The 21,686-nt window shown below is 35.9% G+C and overlaps 1 long non-coding RNA gene across 1 annotated transcript in view; it reads left to right on the top strand.

Moving 5' to 3' along the window:
- LOC143676176 (uncharacterized) overlaps nt 1-20,021 on the top strand; it is a 101,182-nt gene extending 81,161 nt beyond the window's left edge. The window contains exons 4-6 of the long non-coding RNA XR_013171897.1: nt 12,843-12,968; nt 17,443-17,694; nt 18,201-20,021. This is a non-coding gene — a long non-coding RNA (uncharacterized LOC143676176). The remainder of the gene's footprint in view (nt 1-12,842; nt 12,969-17,442; nt 17,695-18,200) is intronic.
- The last annotated feature ends 1,665 nt before the right edge of the window (nt 20,022-21,686 follow it).

A 21,686-nucleotide genomic window follows, 5' to 3' on the forward strand; every position in this document is an offset into this window, starting at 1 on the left:
CAACCTTTTTGATTTCATTATTTACCACTCTTCCCCTCATCAGTTTCCTTTTTCTTCTGCAAACTAGCCAGGAACTATCTAGGACCTTTCTATTTCCGTCTCCCTCTAGAAAACTCCTCTCTCCAAATTCACATGGCTTTCTCTTCTCATGCTTTCAGGTCTCAGAATAAATGCCAAGTTTTTGAAACGCTATGTCCTGATTCAGTATTTCCCCTCCCCTTTATCCTGATTTATTTTTCTTCATTGCACTTACTGTTGGCCATACTACGTAGTCTCATGCTTGTTTGTTTAGTGTCTGTCTCTTCCACAAGAATGTACACTCAGGTACTTTGACTTTTATTCATCTATGTAGCCATTAAATGAATGCTTATTGAATGAATAAATGGAATAATTTATTTTGTCACTAACATTAGCAAAGTTAGCTATAATTACTTTGAATATAAAAACAAATAGTCCTAAACCTGAACATTCTAAATTATTTGATTCCCCTAAATCTTTCACCTATTCATACTTTCTACCAAACTATGGGCCTACCCAAGGTTAAAAAGCTGGTTAAGTAAAAAAAAAAAACATAGAAATTACATTTTTTAAAAACTTTTTTTATTGTATAATATAGCATATATACAAAGCAAAGGAAGAAAAAAGCATTAGCTTTCAAAGCACTCTTCAACAAATAGTTACAGGACAGATCCCAGAGTTTGTCATGGGTTACCATACCATCATCTCAGATATTTCCTTCTATCTGCTCCAGAACATAGGAGGCTAGAAGGAATAAATATTTTATCATCACAATCGACTTTTTTTTTCGTGAAAAATAACATATATGCAAATAAGCAGTAAATTGCAGCACAACAATTAGATGTGGAACAATTCCACAATTTTAGGTTTTTATTTCTGCCTGAACTGAGATACTGGAGACTAAAAGAAATATCAATTTAATGATTCAGCAATCATTAAACCCTACCTTCTCTGTATAACTTCACCATCACTTTTGATCTTTCTATCTCACTTTTTAGGTGTATTTGGGCTATGGCCATTCTAGCTTTTTCATGTTGGAAGTCACTGTCAACAACATGGAGTAGGGAGATGGAACTATCTGATGTTCTGGAGAGGCTGGGCTCTCTCGGTTTCAGGACTCATCTGGTCCAGGGGCCCATCTGGAGGTTGTAGATTTCTGGAAAGTTACCCCCGTGCATGGAACCTTTGTAAAATCTTATATATTGCCCTAGGTGTTCTTTAGGATTGGCTAGAATGATTTTGGTTAGGGTTTGGCAAGTTATGATAGGTAGCAATGAATAACTGAAGCTTGTATAAGAGTGACCTCCAGAGTAGCCTCTTGACTCTATTTGAACTCTCTCTGCCACTGATATTTCATTAGTTATATTTCCCCCCCTTTTGGTCAAGATGGCATTGTTGATCCCACGGTGCCAGGGTCAGACTCATCCCTGGGAGTCATCCCCCATGCTGTGAAACGACATTTTAAAAACCTGATTTCTAACCATGAAAGCTTGTCAACCATGTAAGGAACCTCTACACTATAAAGAATCATCATTTCACTCAACAATGAAGCTGGAATGATAAATATCTTCTTACCTCACAGAGTTCTATGAGTATCAGATAAAATTAGGTGTGTGTTATTGTCATATAAACTCTATGAAACTATTCAAATGCTTATTATTATTAATAACCAGTGGGTTCATAAGAGAGGCCACTGTAGTTTTATAGCAATCTGAGAGCCTCAAAGTGCTTTAGGGTTTGGTTATTTAACCTGGCTCGTTGAAGAAGATATTATAAATAAGGGAATAGTAATCATATTGGCTAGTAATTCTATGTGGGCAGATAAACTCTTATGGTTTCTATGATTTCATAATTTATAAATTCACTTCTTTAGGACCTTGAACCTGTGAAACAATGTTATTTTGCATTCACATTCATAAGTAGACAGAGGAGCCAGCTCTTACCTTTCAGTTATTATAATTATATAGGACATTCTGCCATCAGAGTATCACAGCCAGCCTTAACATGTCCTCATTGTCCCTGGATGCACAACCTTCAAAGATGGTAGTTCCAGGAAAAGGAGGCAAATCCCATTCATACTGTCTTCAAATTTATTCTCACGTGGACTAACTTCCTAGTTCTAGAAAAGAGTAGCAATACATATCACATGAGTGAGAGGTACTTGTAATTTACTCATAATACCAAGTGCAATACTTGCTCTTTTAATCACAAGACTGTAGAAAGCAATATTAATCCAGTTTCAGTTGCCATTCTCAGCACAATTTCTAAAAACCTTCTGTTTTAGATGTGTCTTTCTTCTCTGGGATGCCTAGGACCTATTGCATATGAGTTTGAAGAATTCATCTCCTTCCCTAAATATACATTTTTTAAGATTTTGAAGTATGGGAGGCTTCCAGTTAGTTCAGGGAATTTTACAGACAAGGAAAACATATACAAAGTACCATGTTGCAAATCTCTTCAGAGCCTAAGCAGGGAATGAGAGTGTGATAAAACATAAACACAACACAGAAGCCCCCTAATCAGGCTGAGCAGATTAAAGCCCAGTTGTAAACAGAGTTGCCACTGGCTTCTTACCCAAGCCTCTACAGTCTTCCAGAGTTTTCTGTGAATTTAACTCTTTGTGTTTCACAGCATAGTATCAGATCCTTTCAATCAATAGAGGACACTAGGTATTATAAATCCCCATTTACCTAATGTTTCTTAAAGACCAGAGGACACAGAAATTGTAATATAGGGATAGACGCCATTCATTTCACATGCTTCATTCGAAAGGACCCAGGTACTAAGCAAATAAGGTAAACCTGGGATGACACACAAAACTACAAACACTGTAGTTTCCTGGGTGATATGGTGTCTAGTTTCTGCAAGATACCACAAAAGATGAAAAACAAGAAAGTGACATCAATTCACAAGGTACCTGGTGTACTTCATTGTCCACAAAGGATCTGACTGTTTGGCTACAGCATCAGGGAAAACCTGTTGTGTTGCAATGAACAGAAAACCCAATCCAAACCAGATGAAACATAAAAGGGGATTTATGGGCTCCCACAGTAGGATAATCCAGGCCCAGATTCTTCACATGCCAGATGCAGATTGGTTCAGGGTTCACATTTTTGTCTCTGCTCTCTCTCTACTGACTCCATTCCAGGCAAGCTCACCCCTCATGCTGTTGACAGGGTTGCCCAGATCTCTGCTCTATATTGCTCATTTATGAGAGAGAATGTTTTCCACAGGTGTTAGGGAAGTACAGATAAGTGCTTGTGTGTTTTTTTCCCCAAAAATCCCAACAAAACTCCCCTTATATGGATCACATTGGCTTTCACCCTGGAGCCATCCCCATGGAAAGGGAGAGGACCCACAAGATGCAGTGACTGGGTCAAGCCAAGTCATGCTCATCCTCAGGGCAGCCTTCTAAGCTAGCAAGTGGGGAAATCAGAAACTGAGGTCCTATTTTTAAAAATCTAAACTTTATGCTCATTCTGTCATACCCTGCTGTCCATCTTTTGGTCAGCTTTAAAGTCAATTGTGCATTGGATCCAAAGTGGCGTAATTTGGGGGGATCTTTGGAAAGACTCCCCTGCCCAAAGGTATCCCCCTCATTGACCCGCCATGATGTTCAAAGAACTGAGGGGTAGCAGTGGAATAGTAAGAGGAGAAATTTGTCAAAAACACAAAAGCCTATTATCAACTATTGCATTCCTATTAGGAATCAGTTTCACAGATTAGTCCTTGGACTTATAAAGATACAGAACAGGTAAATCTTGAGAGGCAAACAGGGATGAAGCATCATGTGAGATGAGTAGACTTCAATGGGAAGTCAATTTATTCAGGGAACAAATTGTTTCCTTGTGCTGCTGCATTTGCTCAGTGTGCCAATCCTATGATGAGATAACTGAGGTTCAGGATTTTAAGTGGATTGCTTAATGTACAGTAAATATGTCATAAAACTGTAGGGAAAAATACTTGAGATCTTTTGATTCTAGATTTAGTGTCTTTTCAGCTTTATCACCTTTCCTAGTGTGCTAGGTGAAATGGAGGAACATCAGGACATAGAAATTTGAGTTAAAAAATGCAAATATATACATGACCCCATTTTCTAATTTTGCCCAGGACCACACTGTCATGGCTGATTTGGAGCTAGGTCATATTTGTTTCCCCAGATACCATATCTACCTCATTACATTTCTAGGACACTCCCCAAATCCAGTAGGGAAAATGACAAGGTCACCCTTAAAAGTGTTGGAGAAAAGGCTTCCCACCGAGGACTTAGAGAATTCTGAAGCTGGGGAGCTTTTTACTATGAATCGAAGGTTGTTGCCATTTTTAATTTGTCTGTACTAAAACTACTTAGACTTTATAATCCTGCCACATGCTAGGAGATGCTCCAGTTTTTTATAGGAATTATGCCACTTGTATCCCACTCTCTGACAACTAAGAAAGTTAAATTATGAATATGTGTTTGCTGAAAACCATCTACTACGCTCAGCTGAAAAGGTGCATCTTTCTGTTTTAATCAATCCTCAACAGCCAATCCATAAAAAGCAACAATATATAAAAAGTGTCATAGATTTGGCTCCAGAGCAATTTAATTAATTTAGTCCATTCGGGAGTAGTAGATGACAAGGCTTTTTTTCTTCATAAACCTCCATTGATCCTCTTAAAAATAATGCTGACACACAAGTGGAAGTAATTCAGATTAATGGCAGATAAAGTTGTACTTCAGGTCAAGATTTCTGAACCAATTTGGGCCATAAACAGAATTAATCCACTCTGAATTAATGATTTTCATATGTATTAATAGTAAACAAGTCCAGGCGTTGTCTTTTATTGGGGGATTAAAGTAATGAGTGTAAACTTTTCAGACCATTTTTCTTAGTCTCTTTGTTAAGTAACTGCCAGCCTGAAATTTCCTCTGCAAGCTCAAAGAAAAGACACAGGTCAGAGACTCAAAACAAAACAAAATTTTTTTCTGAAAGAAAACAAAAATAGGAAAATCAGAAAATGACTCATATTGAGAAAAGTGAAGCTATGGCAAAAAAATGATGTTCTCTGTTCTCTGCACTGGTCACAAAATTGATTAAGTGAGATTGTCCACAAGCTAGCTTTCACCCCAAAACTCTCTTTCAGACTCATGTCTGAATACATTTTACACGCCATGCTCAATCCGTTTATTAAAATAAATAGCCTTCAAAATGGATATACATCACACTTCTATAGGCGTACAGTGCCTTAATATTTGTCATAAGAGACACAAGACTTACTGGAAGTTCCAGGTTTCAGAAGGGCCTGAAGGAGCCACAACCTAGGAAATTCTCAAAATTAATAATAGCGCTATTCTTAACAGGAAAGATGGAATGATTCCCTTGTAAGGTCTAATGGGGAAGCAGGGATTTGTGCCACCCCACCCCCACCTCAGCTACCATCCTTGGTAATGTCCAATGTGCCATCAATTACCTAAGTCTTCCCCTGCTTATATTACAACCTATTCTCTAGGGTCACGTGAATACCTGAAAACCCAAACAGATTTTCTAAGTCAGATACCCACCTTGGCATTTTGTAACAAACTAAAATTCACACTAATCTTAAAGGTAAGGAAGTTCCACAATGTTCTCATTTTTCCCACGAAGAAAATTTTAGTGCATTTTGTTCCCTCTGAAGCATATGAATTACTTTTACAAGCCTTTGTCCCTCAGCTGCTTTGCTGCAAGCCTGAGCCTTTCCTTTCGTCTGTTTTTCTGGAAGCTCTATCTTTTCACCATTGCATGGCTTGTGCTCCTTTTCAGTCCTGTTTTGCAACATTTAGTAATTGCTTATTAGGATGACAACCTAAGGGAAACCATTCATTCATGTTGCAGTTTAATGATAAAAAGTACAACAGCTACTAATAGTCATTTATTCAATATGTACCAAACGGTATATGAATATATAGTGTCCTATTTTAAAATCTCAAAACAACTGTATGTAATCAGAACTTCTATCTCCATTTAATACTTGCAAGACTGAGGCTCAGAGACATTTAAGTTGAAGTTATAGCAAGCATTCTAATTAAATAGATTTATTTAATAGATAGTAAAGTCCACCTTCTTAGCCCACTGGGCAATACGGGCCTAGAATTCAATATAACTTTTCTAGTCATGCTAATACTTTTGTTTTGAAAATGGTATCGATATTATATAACTTATTTGCATGTTGCTTTTCTCAATTCTCAATTCAACCTAGAAATCCCTCTAGAAATTTTCCAAAACACACACACATGTTAAATGGTTCCCATAAAATGATTTTCTTTAAGTGGCAACATAATATTCCATAGTAAAGTTGAACCACAATTTATTCAACCATTATCTGCTAATAAAAAAACTGAGGCTGTTTTCATTTTCAGGGCTTTAAAAAATGCTGCTGTAAATATTCTTATACTTTGTTCTTAAATTTGATTGGAGATTTTTATTTCCATGGAATAAATTACTAGGAGGGGAACCATTACAGAAAATAATGTGCATCTTTAAGTTTAAATATACAGTTTGCTTAAGAAAATGGCTATCATAATTTACGTCTACATCAGCAACATATAAATGTACTCTTTTCTTCATGACATCCATCAATAGATAATAGAACTCTATTTTTTATAAACTTTGCGTCAATCATATAGTTGAGAAGTAATACCTCACTGTTGCTTTCATTTGCTTTTACCTGACTACCAATGGAGTCACGATTTCCACATGTTATTGCCATTTGGATTTGGTCTTCTAGGAATTTTCTGTCATGTCTTTCACCCATTCCTGGCATGAGTTCTATTAACTCTATCTTTCAGATGAATTATAAATATTATTTTCCCAATCCATCATTCATCTTGCAACTTGCTTTTGTTAGCCTTTGCCATACAAACATAAAATATCTTCTTTCCTTTTACCAATTCTTGATTTTGTATCCTACAATTCAAATTTTATTAAATTTTAAATTTATTTTACATTTATTACTTTGTTTCATATGAAATATTTTATATATGGTCTGAGGTAGGAATCATCTTTATTTTCTTCTTGTTTTTCAACATGATTTGTTAAATAATTTATGCATTTCCCTTCCAAGCTTTAAATTATATGTGTCATTTATAAAGCCATCACATAAACAGCTGTATATCTGAGGGCTACTTATTCTGGTTTGCTGACGTATTTGTCTCTGTGTAAGCCAATACCAGGCTAACTGGATTGTAGTAGTGCTGTCAGGTTTTAATATGTGGCAAAATCCATTGGTATTGTTCTTATATCAGAGTTTTCCTGGCTAGTATCAAACATTTACTCTTCAACATGACTTTCATGATTATTTCATCCAAATTTAAAATACAAAAGGGGTTCAAAATTGGAATCAATTAAATTTTTAAATTAATCTTGTGAGAATTTATATTTCATGACATTGATTGTCATTTCTACTTGTAATATGTTCTTCATTAATTTTGAAGTTCATATAGTTTTCTACCTTTTCTTATATTTCAACAACAAATTATGAAGGTAGAGCACTAAATATAGGATTTTAGACATGAAATAGTCATTTCGTGAATTTTGGTGAGCACTATGATATTCCTTGTTTATCTTTTAAATTTTTTATTATAGAAATTTTCCAGAATACACATACAGGATATGTAAAGCCATATATTGAGCTTATGTGCATCCAGTTCCAAAAATTATCAACATTTTTCCATTCTTGTTTTATCAATTACCTATTTCCTTCCCCACTCACTTTATACATACAGATTTTTTCCCTGGACTATTTTAAACCAATTCTCAAATTTCATATTATTTCATATTGGTTATTAGTAAGCACAGTTAAAGATGTAATCATACAGCATTATTAACTAAATTAATGATTTTTAAATATTATCTAAAATGCAGACAATTTTTTTTTTTTTCTTTTTTGGGCATGGGCAGGCGCTGGGAATTGAACCTGGGTCTTGCAGTTAACTTTTAAAATAATTCCTCGTATACTCACTGCGTAGCTTCAACAATTATTAAAATAAGGCTAACTTGAAAAGCTCACACAAGCCCTTCTCATTTCCCAAGTATTATTTTGAGGAGCTATCAAGCTTCACATCACTTCATTCAGAAATACTTCAGTAGGTATCACTACAAGACAGATCCTGTCTTTTAGAATCTAACACAATACCATCAATACACCTAAGAAATTAACTATATTGCAATTCCATCAAATATATTTTTGAACTATGTTCAAATTACCTGATTGCAAATATATATTATAAATCAAATCAATATATTTGATCAGCTTATTTGAACCAAAGTCCAAATAAATTATAGACATTATATTTGTTTGATAAGTCACTTACGTCTTCCTAATCTACAAGTCCCCTCTCCTTTTAATAGCTTGCAATTTATTTGTTGAATAAACTGGATTGTTTATCCTGTAGGGATTTTCATATCCTAGATTTTAGGGATTGAATATTCATGATGTCTTTCATCTTGTTCATTGTTTCCTGTGTTTTCCTATAAACTGGAAATAATTTCTGTGTCTGTACTTTCTTCACAGTTACCACTAGTCCCATGTGGCTACTGAGTGCTTGAAATGTGTTTTTTGCAAGCGAGGAACTAAATTTTTTATTCTACTTAATTTAAATTAATGTAAATTTTAAAGCTGATACTCTGCTTATTGGAAAATTTTCAAGATTGCTTGGGATAGCCTGGGTTTCAGAATCTACCTTTTAATTATAAATTTTATTTAAAAAAAATCTAAACACAAAAGAAGTTTTTACCAATGACAACTTTAAAATGGAAGTAAGATGTACTATAAGTCTAAAATATACAGAAGATTGCAAAGGCTTCATATGGAAAAAAAGATAGTAAAATATCTCAATATTTCTATGTTGATTATGTGCTGAAATGATTTTGGATACATTGGACTAAATAAAATGTACTAAAAACAATTTAACTATACCTTTCTCTTTTTACTTCCTTAATGTGGTTACAAGCAAATTCAAAATCCTGTAAGTGACTTGCATATTTCGATTGATCAGTACTGATCTAGAGGTTTAAATCTGTTTCAGATTCCTGTTTCTGGACAAGCCTGTTTTATGGGTGATGGTGTGTAATTCTTATCACATCAAAGCAAGATCCACAGGATAGCTAGGAGTTTCGCTTCAGTGATGTTAGGATTGAACAATCAGCCCATCAGTATTAGAGCTCTCCATTAACTTGATCCATTCACTATCAAGTCCTCTATCGGCCTTTCACCTAATGGTTTTAGTAGCATTGATGACCATCCCCTTGGTGTCTGTTTTATTAGGGATTGAAAAATTGTGATATTCTTTTATTACTCAACCTTCTTTTATAGAGAACTTTCCTTAAACGACTTTTTTTCATCCCAAAGTAGGTCCATTAGGGTGAAGTCGTATAAATGCTTACTTTTAATCTTATGTTTACTAGATTTCAGATTAATAATTTATTCTGAAAAAAATGTGAAAAGGGATTTTCCTTTCATTTTTTTTTTCTGATTTTCCTTTTACTAGTAAAATAAACTGATGGATTTTAACAACCTGATGTGCTGCAATCTTTTTTTTTTTTTGCACTACTTTTTATAATGTTCACATTGCCTCCAATTTTGCTAACAGAAATACTTTCAGGTTGGCTTCCAGTCCTTTGTGTTATATTCTAGTACTCCAGAAAGCTTTCTTACTCTCTGGAATGAGAAGCTGGCCCAGGATCTTCTTGTACATTTCCTGCCCATACGTGATGTAGTAGTTGGATTCAGTTGTCAACTTGGCCAGGTGAAGGTACCTAACTCTGTTGCTGTGGACATGAGCCAAGGATACGTGAACCTCCTCTGTTGCTCATTTCATCTGCAGTCAGCTAGGAGGCGTGCCTGCTGCAATGAATGATGTTTGGTTTAATTGGCTGGTGCTTAAATGAGAGAGTTCAACGTAGCACAGCCCAAGCAGCTCAGCATACCTCATGTCTGCACTCGCAACTCAGCCCAGGCCTTGGGAGATGCAGAAAGAAATAACCCTGGGGAAAGTTGTTGGAACCCAGAGGCCTGGTGAGAGGAGCAGAGACCACCCTGAGCCTTCCCATGTAAGAAAGAACCTCAGTTGAAAGCTGCCTTTCCTCTGAAGAACTAATGAAAAAAATCCCTTTATTGAAAGCCAGTCCATCTCTGGTGTGTTGCATTCCGGCTAGCAAACTAGAATACCTGGAATCAGCATTTTCTCCAAGGAGCACTTTTAATAAGAAAATGTATTTAGAGATTGTAATCTAGATGCTGGTGTTGCTTAGTTTTTCTCAATGGGTTACATTTCCAGGCTTTTTTCAGTGGACAGCACTAAGAAAAAAATAATTGAGAAAATACGTAATGAGTACATACTTACACATTTAATTTGAATTTATAAATATAGGGTTTTTACTTAACTTTAAAATTCTGTGGCCTCATCATCTTTTCCCCTCATATTAAAAACATTAGTTTCTAAAGAGATTAGCACAATTATTTATTTTAACTATGAATATATGGTCATTTCAAAATAACAAAATCAAGATTATCACTAATATCAAGATGACCAAAAAGAGTTCATTACATCTTTATATAATTTTTGCCCATGGAAAACTATCTCACTACTGATGTACAGTTCAATTATGGCATTTTAAAATTACTTGATAAATATCTTTTTATGTGTGTGTGTGTGTGTGTGTGTGTGTGTGTGTGTGTGGGTGGGTGGGTGGGTGGGCAGGCACTGGAAATTAAACCAGGGTTTCCAGCATGGCAGGTGAGAACTCTGCCTGCTAAGCCACCATAGCCCATACTGAAGTTACTTGAAATAGTACTTTATTTGCAGGTTAGTTGCCAACTTGATGAATAATTAAGGTCATTTATTTTCTGTATTTGTAGGTTACTTTTTTAATTTTTGTTTAATTTTGTTTTATGTCAAATATATAGTACAAAAATACAATCTATAAGGCAGGAGATATTCAGAGAAGTCTAGATTTCTTCCCTGACACTTCCAGCTATAGCATTTTTTCCCCTCCACTGTATTATTTTTTATTTGTAATGTTTAATTCTCCTCCAGTTTTAGTGGTGGGCTTTATTATCTTGTTTCTGATGGTGGCAGGAAAAAAAACAGGTACTTCCCATTCACTTTTAGACTTTGGACTCCTCACATTTAAGGCTTAACTTACCCAGCTATAATTCTAGCTTTCCACTCTTCAATCCAGTGTGACAGCCTAGGTATGTTTGGTGAGACTTACATAATTGTCCCGCAAGATCAACTTGGCCATTGCAGGCCATTCCAGTTATTGTACTTCTTTCTTTCAGCCAATCCATATACTTTGAAATAAAGAGAACTCAAGGATATTCAAAGAACACTTTATACTTGTCTACAATCTCTCCTGCTTCAAGCTCTTTCAGGTTCTCTATATACATTTAAAAAACAAAACAAAACAAAAATACCTTTCTAATCCCTAAAGAAGTACTGCTAAAGTATAAACAAGATCTAGAAATGAGCTGGCTTTCTCAAGGACTCACTCCTTTAGGGCAGAAACCATACTTAGCATTCCTGAGTCCAGGCTCTTTCCACTCCTTTTAATTAAGCTGCAGTTTCTTGCAAAAACTCCTCTTAATAAGGCTCAAGTTTAAATAATTAAGACCCTGGCATAGAATAAGTTACAATGGTAGAGCTGTGCATGAAATGACCAAAGAAGACCAGGAGCCAAATAGTAATACAAATGGAGAGGCTCTTAGTGGAGAGGAGAGAAGAAACATGGCTTTATTGGGCCTCTGATGGTTCTTGGGCTCTGTACCAAGTGCTTTACATACATTATCTCATTTGATTTTTATATATTAGCCACTTGTGAGGTAAAACTGTTCCTTCTTATAGATGAAAAAATAAAAACCACTGACATTTGGAAACCTTCTCTTAAATCATCTAATGAAAATGTTGTAAAATCTTTACTAAATGACCATGTCACTGTTATTCATTGATGGGCACGATAAACATTGCATATATATTGAAATAAGTAGATAAACAGATCAATTAATCATTGTGGCCAAAGAGTAATGGGCTCTGATTAACTGAATTTTTCATTTTACTTAGAGTTAATAATATTACACTCTAAAATTGCATTGGCAAAAAAATATGCTTGGGAAGAATGCAAACACTTCAGACTTCAGCAGTCCTTTTCAAAGCAGGATATAATTTCTGTAAATTATTTTAACATAAAAATGTTTAATGCTATGATTTAATTTCATTGATAACATTAATAATATACATAGATTATGCTGTCATCTCAAATCACCTCATGACTGAATATTACCTTGGAATTTTTGAGCATACACTTCTGCATATCTTTATAATCAAATTGGTAGAAAATGGTACTAACTTAAATTTTGTCTAATGCTGAAGCAGCAGAGGTATACTTAGTACATAAATGCTATATTTCTATGAAGTGAAACAAAAATGATATGCCTATATTATGATAACTGTTACTAACATGTCACAGAAGTTTTTTCTGCTTTTTACAGAAAAGCAGAAGTGAATTATAATAAAGTCAGGCTGAAATCAACCTACCAGTGTTGTAGCATACACTATTTACATTTTGAATAAGAGTGTCTTGATGGCAAAACTTAAACATACTAAATTCTGCAATCTTAATTTGATTTTTATTGGTTTTGTAGTTTGTATCTAATGTATAAATTTATGTTTATTTTATGTATTGCATTTATAACCATAAAATATTTATACCTAGTTTAAAGTTTGTGTATATTTACATAAAACTATATTTAAAATTGTTTAAATCAACATGGGAAGTCCATGAGAACTTCTATTTTTCCTTTAAAAGGCATCTGTGTGTGAACCAAGTTTGAGAGACACTGGACTTGATCACTTGTTTCTAGTTCTACTCAGTTGAACTGCTGAACTGCGTTTTCCGGAACACTAAATGTTAACAAAGTAGACTCTAGATCTGGTAAGCAAAGCTTTTAACAATATAATCATTCAATTACTTTACAAAAAGCACTAACTGAGAGGTGACTAAGCGCTAGATTCCCATCTGAAGTGGTGGTACAAACAGACAGATGACAAAGTAAGTGAATAAGATGTTACATGACAGAGGTGTTTACGGAGTACTAGGAAACACAAAATTTCACCTGGGCAGAGGAGGTTCAGGAAGCTTGGTCTTTACAAGTAAGCAACTGTTTGATAGGTGATCACATGAGAAGAACATTCCAAACAAGAAAGCATATACAAAATATAATGACCTCTAGTCAATTACTTAGGGAATGCAAAAAATACGTCACATAGATAGCTATTCTCTCCCCTCTTTACCTGAAAACACACAGAGAAGCAAACCTAAAATGTAAGTTGCTAAATTTAGAATTGAATAATAATGGCTTACTTGAAGGGAACTTTTAAATTACTAATAAATATGTAAATAGTAAGTTATTTCTAGACGTCATAAACATTGGGCAAGTCAAGACATGAAATGTATAATTTCTGCTTAGACTTCTAAGACTGTAATTTTTACTTCAGTGCCAGTTGTTGGAGAATGCCAATTGTCTGGATTTCAATTACATGGAATTAATTCATTCACTTATTTGTTCAATCTGTCAGGTATTATAAAGAATGTTTACATTAAGCAGAACATTCTGCAGTTAATAATTAGCCTCTCCTACTTAGGGGCTCTATACCCAGGGAAGCAACCTATTCAATGTCCTCAATAGGACTATAAAGGTCATAACCCAATATTAGGATATTTAATATACAGTCCCAGACTATATGTAGTCCTATGATAAAAGGATTCTCATCTCAAATAGAAAACCTTCCTATTAATTTCCCTTTTGGGTGATTGAAATTATCATTAGCACATTAAGGCACACAGAGGCCATGCAAAAAAGCAGATTAACCTAGGCTTTCTCAAATGTTTTAGACCATGACCTTTATCATTAGTATTTTTAATACCATCTTTTAATACTCATATATTTAGGAAATGTAGATCTAATGCATAATGTAGTATCTTAAGGGAGGTGCAGATAAAGCACTACAGGGTGTATTTCAACGTAGAAGTCGCTGCTTGCTTAGTATATTAGTCAGGGTTCTTCAGAGAAACAGACCGACAGGAGGCATATGTATATTTATGCAAATATTCCTAAATATGTACAATTTATGTCAATATTAAGAGATTTATGATAGGAATTGGTTTATGCAATCATGGAGGTCGGCGATTCCAAATTTCATAGGGTAAGTTGGAGACTTGATGAAGGTGGCATTGAATTCCCCAGGAGAACTTAACTGGTTGGAGTAGAGATGAAAATTATTCTTTTTGACTTTTGAAATCCTCACATCTGCTTTTAGATCTCCAACTGATTGGATGAGGGGACACCCCTCATTGCTGAGGGCAATATCCTTTGTTGATTTTTGAGCAGTCAGCTGTAGATGCAATCAATTGATTAACCATGCCAATCCATCTATGGAAAACCCTTGCCGTAACAATCAGTCCAGAGATTGCTTCACCAAGCTACTGGACACCATAACCTAGATATGTTAACACATGAACTTAACCATCAGACTTACCATAAATATCTTGCTGAGTTCATGTACTCTTTGTTAAAGTATACTAGCCAAATGATACACTCATACATTTTGTATTTTAACTGGAAAGTAATTCTCACCATAGGCAAAATAGTTTTTAAATTAGGTTGCTATTTTTCAGTTATATGTACATAAACATTTATCATATGTATGTATATAAACACATATATTTAATGATATATTTTGATTTGTATTAGTGCATATATAATACTGTTGAATAAACTTAGCTATAATCTCTGAAAGACTTAAAATAAATGTATTAATGTCTTAACAGTTATACTTTTCTTTGAAAATATTATTACTTAATATTTTAAGAGAAACAGCATGTGTTAAATATATAAAACTACCGACAGAGTAAGGACTATGCCAACTAGGAATTTCTGAGGAGTTTTAGTGCTTCTTATAAAAACATTTCATGTGAATGGCTGAAACATCCAGTGTTTTGAGGGTGTGGAGAAATCAGAACTTATATATGGTGTTGGCGGAACTGTAAACTAGTACAAACTTTTTGTAATAGTAATTTGGAAATACCAAAATTTTGAAATGCATATGTACCTTTGACCCAAATATTCTACTTCTACCCTGCAAATAAACAAGCACAAGTGCAGAAAAATTCACATAGGAGGATAGAAGAGACATTTGTCTTTTTTCTCCCCTTTTATCTACACAACATCTGACACTTCTTCCTCTATTTGGGAATATCCCCAATGTTTACATCATGGTAAGAAGGAGAACCCACAACTCGCTAGGTAGCTGAAAATGCCAGACACTCCCTTTCCAACAGTCCCCCTTGCCCAATAGTGTCCAAGAGTCACTGCATGAGACAATGACCAATTACCTGCTACTGGGCAGAATTTTAACTGAGAACTTGATACACAAAGAGGCAAGGACAATAGTTTTTTTTGCAGTAGTTGAAAAGCAGTATCCCGTATCTATGGAAAACAGAAGTAGCAGTACCAGTGGCAACATCCGGGTCTCAGGGGCAAAATTGGGGGCCCACTACTGGCTGTGCTGACAGCGCAAGCTGCAGGATCCATGCTCACTGGGGTTGCCACATGTCCCCATCAGGCTGATACTGGGCATGAATTTTGACTATGGTTCTTGATGTCTAAACTTTTTCTCATCTCACTCTCTGAGCCTGTATTTCTGCTGATTTGAGCGACTCTGTGAGCTACTCCAAATCCTCTCAATAAATTCTTTTTTCTATTAAAATCAGAGCCTCAATTTCTCCCAAATAGGAAGAAGCTTGACTAAACAAAAGAGTGCTGCTCACAGAACTTTCTTTGTTATGGCAAAGGATTAGAAATAGGCGAAATGTTTATAAATAGTGACTCGATAATTGATTGGATATTCATATAACACAATCCTATGTGGACATTCAAAATAATGTAGTAAATCTCTATATGTTGGAATTCGTGGAAAAACATGTCTCAGGTATATTATTCAATAAAAAAATCATGTTCATAACAGTTTTTTCTATGAGTTAGACGTTTTTACTTTAAGAAACAGAAATATCAGTAGAATGGCTTAAACAAATACAGGGTTTTTTCTGTTATGTAAGAAGAAGTGTGGACACAGGAAGGCCAAGGCTAATATTTAGGCTCCACAGTATCATCGATATTCTACCTTAGAGTCACAAAATGACCACTTCCTCTCCAAACATAAAATCCATATTCACATTAGGAAGACTGGAGAAGCAATAACGTGCCAAAAGACAGCATAATGCATTGATTAAAAACACAGGGTCTGGAATGAGATTTCCTAGACTTGAAATTATAGGAATATCATTTACTATCCTTGTCATCATGGGCAAGTTACTTAATCTCTGTGCCCTCAGGTTCCTCATTTGTAAAATGGAGATACAAATAGCACCTCTGCATTGGGTTCTTGTGAATATTGAATGCATTAACACATGAGACACATTTAGAGATCTGCCATGCACATTTAAAGTGCTGTTTAAAGTTAGATATTACCATTATTATTATTATTATTTTGCAGCTTTTCTTTTTGCTGAGTAAGGGAAGACTTCTCTAAAGAGAAACCCATACTTCATTAGCCAGATATGCATTACATGGCCAGAGAGAATGACCATTCACTGGCCACAGGGAATGAGAGTCCCATGACCAACAGAGACCAGGTAATAACTTTTCACCTGACCCCAAGGTAGGGGTTTACCTTCCCTGAAATCAATAAGTCCATAGAACAAACCAGGATTTTGTAGGCCTGAAAGAAGAGTGAGAATGATTCTTGGGTACTCAAGAGATGACATGCATAGGTTTAAAAACAAAGCTGTTAGAAATAGATAGACAAAAAATAATAAATGTAAGCAGTGTCAGAAAAGATATATGAGAAATTGCTAACTATAGTTAATCTGTGGAGTTAAACTGAAGAGGAGGGAAAATTCACTTTATTTACTTTTAAACTTTATATTTTGAAATAATTATAGGATTACAGGATTTTGCAAAGATAGCACAGAGAGGGTCCACCTATCTACCCTTCAATCAGGTTCCCCCAATGACACATCAGGAACTTCTAGTGTATATCTCATGTCCTTCTATGTATGAAAATTTTGCAATGACCATTTATTATTTATGTAATTAAAACAATAATTTATTAATTTAAAATTAATAAATATTTAAATATTTAATAAATTTGGTAATTGACATTGTCCATTGCCGATACAACATGGTAGACAGAAAAAGTTTGCAGCTGCTACCACTAAGACCTAGCTTGAATCTGCACTTGGCCTTGAGATCTGCTTTGGACTGTAGGATATTAGTGAATGTGGAACAAGCAGAGTCTTAAAAAGCACCTGAGCTCTGAGCTTACTTAATTCTGTCTCTCTTTCTCAGTGCTGTGCAACACAGATGCCATAACAAAAAGTTTAGGCTAGCCTGCTGGATTCTGGAAACATGTGGCCCATTTGCCCCCATTATCCACACCAACCACCAGATATACAAGAGGAGCCATCCAGGAACAGCCAGCTTCCAGCTAATGTATAAGTTTATTATAGCTGAACAAGTAAGCCATGCAAGCTCGGGCAGATCAGTGGAAGAGCCTTCCAGCTAATCCCTGCCCAAAGTGCAGACCCACAGAATTGTGAGGTAATACATGATTGGCAATCTAAGATGCTAAAATTTGGAAATGATTTGCACCTGGTGAAAGCTAGCTGCTACATAAAGTTAACACACAGAAGACAAAAAGTGATATATCTAAGAAAAATATCTATACCTACCATATAGGATGCTTTCAGAAAAACAGAATGATTTAGAACAAAGACTAAGAGAAATGTTTGGCATTTAAAGAGATACCTGTATCTTGTTTTCGATGTTTCTGAATACATATTTCCAAAACTAGGTATTCAGAGAGCATTTTGTTTCATCATAGGTTATGACAGCCCTGTGTACCATGCAGTAAATGTAGAACTTAAGCATAGAAAATCTTAAAAACATGCAAGGAAGAACAATTATGTATCAGACTGCATCCTTTTCTCAAAGGTATGATGCCACCATCATCATTCATCATTTAAGACCAGCAATGACCAGCCACTGGATATGACGATATTAAACAAAGTTCAGGTTGCTATTCCATCATTCTTATCTCTTTCCAGCTGCCAGTGGAGATCGTAAAGAAACAATAAGAACTACAGAAGAACATAAGGATAGCACTGAAATATTACAACAGCAAATTTCCACTCTTTTGGTTATCTTTCATGGAAGTTTAAAATGTTTTTAAAGCAATAGACTCTAAAAACTAGGCAAGTTTTCAGTTATCTCATTCAATTAGTTACCTTTTTAAAAATCAAGAATATTATCTTATTGGCAGGCTATTAATGCACCTAGAAAGCAAAATGGAAACAACAACCATCTATGCACAGTTTATTTCCTGAGCCATTCACCCACTAATGGTCCATCTCATGTAGATGTTGCAGAGTGCCACAAGGGCTTTTCTACTCTTAAATTTCAACAGAGGCAACAAAATCATCATCAGGAGCAAAACAAGTGCCCAAACCTCCACAGAGTAAAAAAGTTACTAGAAAGCTACTTGGGCAGTATTTGCCCATCTCTGAGCTCTCTGTTATGTATGAGAAAGTGAAAAAGTTGTTGAGGTATTGAAGAGGCCTTTAGAAGTGTTCATAATGTTTTAACCTATAGGAAAGGGATGGGTTTTGCTTTCTCTTTCTCATATACTAATGAAAGAAGCTTCAGGAAAAACAGCTAAAGAGTTTGAGTAAATTTGAAGAAGGTAGGAATTAATATTTGATATGCCTGAAAAAGGATACAGACAGGTTCTGGCTAGATTTTCCAGAAGAACGAGAGACCATACTGGGAGCAGGCACCTCTTCCATGGGCCAAAAGTATGCATTCCTGGGGGATCAGATGTGGAACTCACATGAGAGCTGGACTCCATCACTGTCTTCCATTCGAGAAGACTTGCCAATAAGAGAGGTGTCCCAACAAAAAGACACTTGTGGGACAGATCCAGTGGGGAGACAATGGGTGGGCTGAAGAGGTGATTGAAAGCAGCCAGGCAGAGGGGGCACTACCAGCATGTGGGAACTTAGTTGGATGTCCCTGTAGGAAAAAAGCCCCAGAGAGCCCCCAGACAGAAAGAACTAACAGTTGGGTATCAATCACCCCCAGAGGGTATCATCATTAAATGAACCTGCACCAACCTTGTAAGACTGTGCCCTTTTCCCTCTAATCACTATTCTCCTTACCGAGACTGAACATAGAGGTGGGGTTGGCAAGTAAAACAAAGACAAAACTGACCCACCACTACTGCCTCTTTTCAGACTACCCAGGCTGAAGCCAGTCCCAATTTTTCCTATTGTAATGCAGTGACACTCATTCATTTACGTATTGAATATGGCTGCTTCCATTCTATAACTGCAAAACTGAGTAGTTGCGGCAGAGACTTTATAACACCCCAACCTAAAATATTTCTTATCTGGCCTTTTACAGAAAAAGTTTGCCTATGTCTGGCAAACCAGACCCTAGAACTACTGGATGAATGCTGAAGAGGAGGTCAAATTCCAAACCCTCTTTAATCAATTCTAGGTATACCAGCTCCGTAAGACACATAACTGGGAAATGTTTGCTATCCTGCCCATTTTCTTTTTCTGATTACAGAGGTAGCCATTCAGTTATTATATGTGTTCCAAAATCTATAGTGCCCCTTAAAACTAGAACTCAAATAAAATAAGCAATCATACTCAGAGTGAAACAACATCATAAATGGCTCAACAGTATAAGATTTCAATTTTTAAGTAAATGAACTCCTTTAGAGTAAATTTACCAAAATTTACAACTCATTGAAGAGTGAGCCTTTTGCATCCTGGTACTGGATCAGAGAGGTGATATGAATATTATCAGCAAGGAACTCCCAATGACAGTACTGTATTTTCTTTGATTTTGTATGCTGTATAAGAGTGATGGTTTGTGTAAAGAATAAGGGTCAGTTATTGTGCCATATCCTAACTGAATAAACAAATATAATTCACAAACATCATGTCACAGATGAAGCCGAAAACATTAAATTACAATGGAACAGATGGGACAAATATACCTACAAACAGATGTGAAATGGACTCAGCAGCTTTCCGGTTATCACTCTAATTCAAAATATACCTGTGAGGGTTTCATTTTCTGATTCCACTCACTTCTTTAAAAACAGACATACACATACATACTAATCACATAATTTTCATAGGTAGCAGAGCGATTCCAGATACTCATGGAAAATAATCTGAGGAATTTAATGGCAAATCATTAGAGTTGTTCTTAATCCACCTACGGGCAGGGCTGGGTATATAATCTGCAGGGCCCAGTGAAAGGTTGAAATGTGGGGCCTCCTTGTTAAAAAGTTAAGGATTTTGAAACAGTGACATCAAGAGCACTAAATTACATTCAGATCCCTTCTGAGCATGGAGCCTCCGTGTCTGTACAGTTGTACCCTCATGAAGCTCACCCTGCCCCTGCGTGTCTTTCTCCTCTGCTGCCCACCCTCTCAGCCCCTAACTTCCAAACACATAACACAGATGGAACCACACAGTAACAACAAGTTCAGGTCAGAGCAATGAAAAACTAGCAGATGTCAGGCTGGCCACAGTGGCTCAGCAGGCAAGAATGCTTGCCTGCCATACCAGAGGACCTGGTACCTGGCCATGTAGAGAAAAAAAAGCTAGTGGATGTCAAGAGGAGATCTGCACAATGATGCAAACCATGTAACTGAGCAAAGGAAATTCTATAGGAAGTGCCCCTTTTCTAATCTTGGTCAAAACAATTTCTTTTTGGGGTGCTCTCATAAAGAGCTTTCAATTATACCAATCAACCCTGTTGTTCAATCTGGCTTCATCGTTTCTGACATTTAGGTGACAAATTGTTACCAAAAAAAGGAGTAATGGATAGCTTAGTGGTTAGAATGCCTGCCAAACCATGCACACACCCCCGAAAAAAATTGTTACTAAAAAAAAAAGATGATTTTTAAAATTTTCTATCATTCTCTTAAGCAGATGTTACAGGGAGATAAGTGATGCCACATAGATTTACACTTTAAAAATCAGGTTCCTAATAAAACCGTGGCCTTTTATCAAATGGCTGCAGGTCAACCTTTGTTCATTTAAATGGTCTCAAAAGAGCCAAGCCAGTAAAATATTTATAATAATAATAAGTACCTCTTTGCAGGAACTGAAAGAAAGCAGAAGACCTCTGGAGGAAGGGAAAATTTTCAGCCAAACCCAAAGGCAATGGAACTTTGGACATTTTATTTTGCATTGAAAACAGAGCTTCCGGCTTTAGAGAAAATGGTATCATTGTTCTCCTCTTGATGACATGTTCATAAACTGCTGCTGCCTCAGCAGTGATATCACAGCTAGGTCACTCTTCCCAGTTTGCCTCGGTGCAGACTTCTGAATAGGGGCAGGGGGTAAAGAGGGAAAACAGGAAAGGGTCAGACAAAAAGGAAATAATTATTCACTACAAAATCCTCATTCGCAGTGAGTGTGAAGGGTTGCCAGGGCCAAAATGGTTCATTTCATGGGAACTGGACATCTTCATTTGAAAGTGTATATGAGTGTTACTTGTCCCATGCTCCC

Source organism: Tamandua tetradactyla, chromosome 1 (genome assembly GCF_023851605.1).
Source record: "Tamandua tetradactyla isolate mTamTet1 chromosome 1, mTamTet1.pri, whole genome shotgun sequence".
NCBI classification, from domain to species: Eukaryota; Metazoa; Chordata; class Mammalia; order Pilosa; family Myrmecophagidae; genus Tamandua; species Tamandua tetradactyla.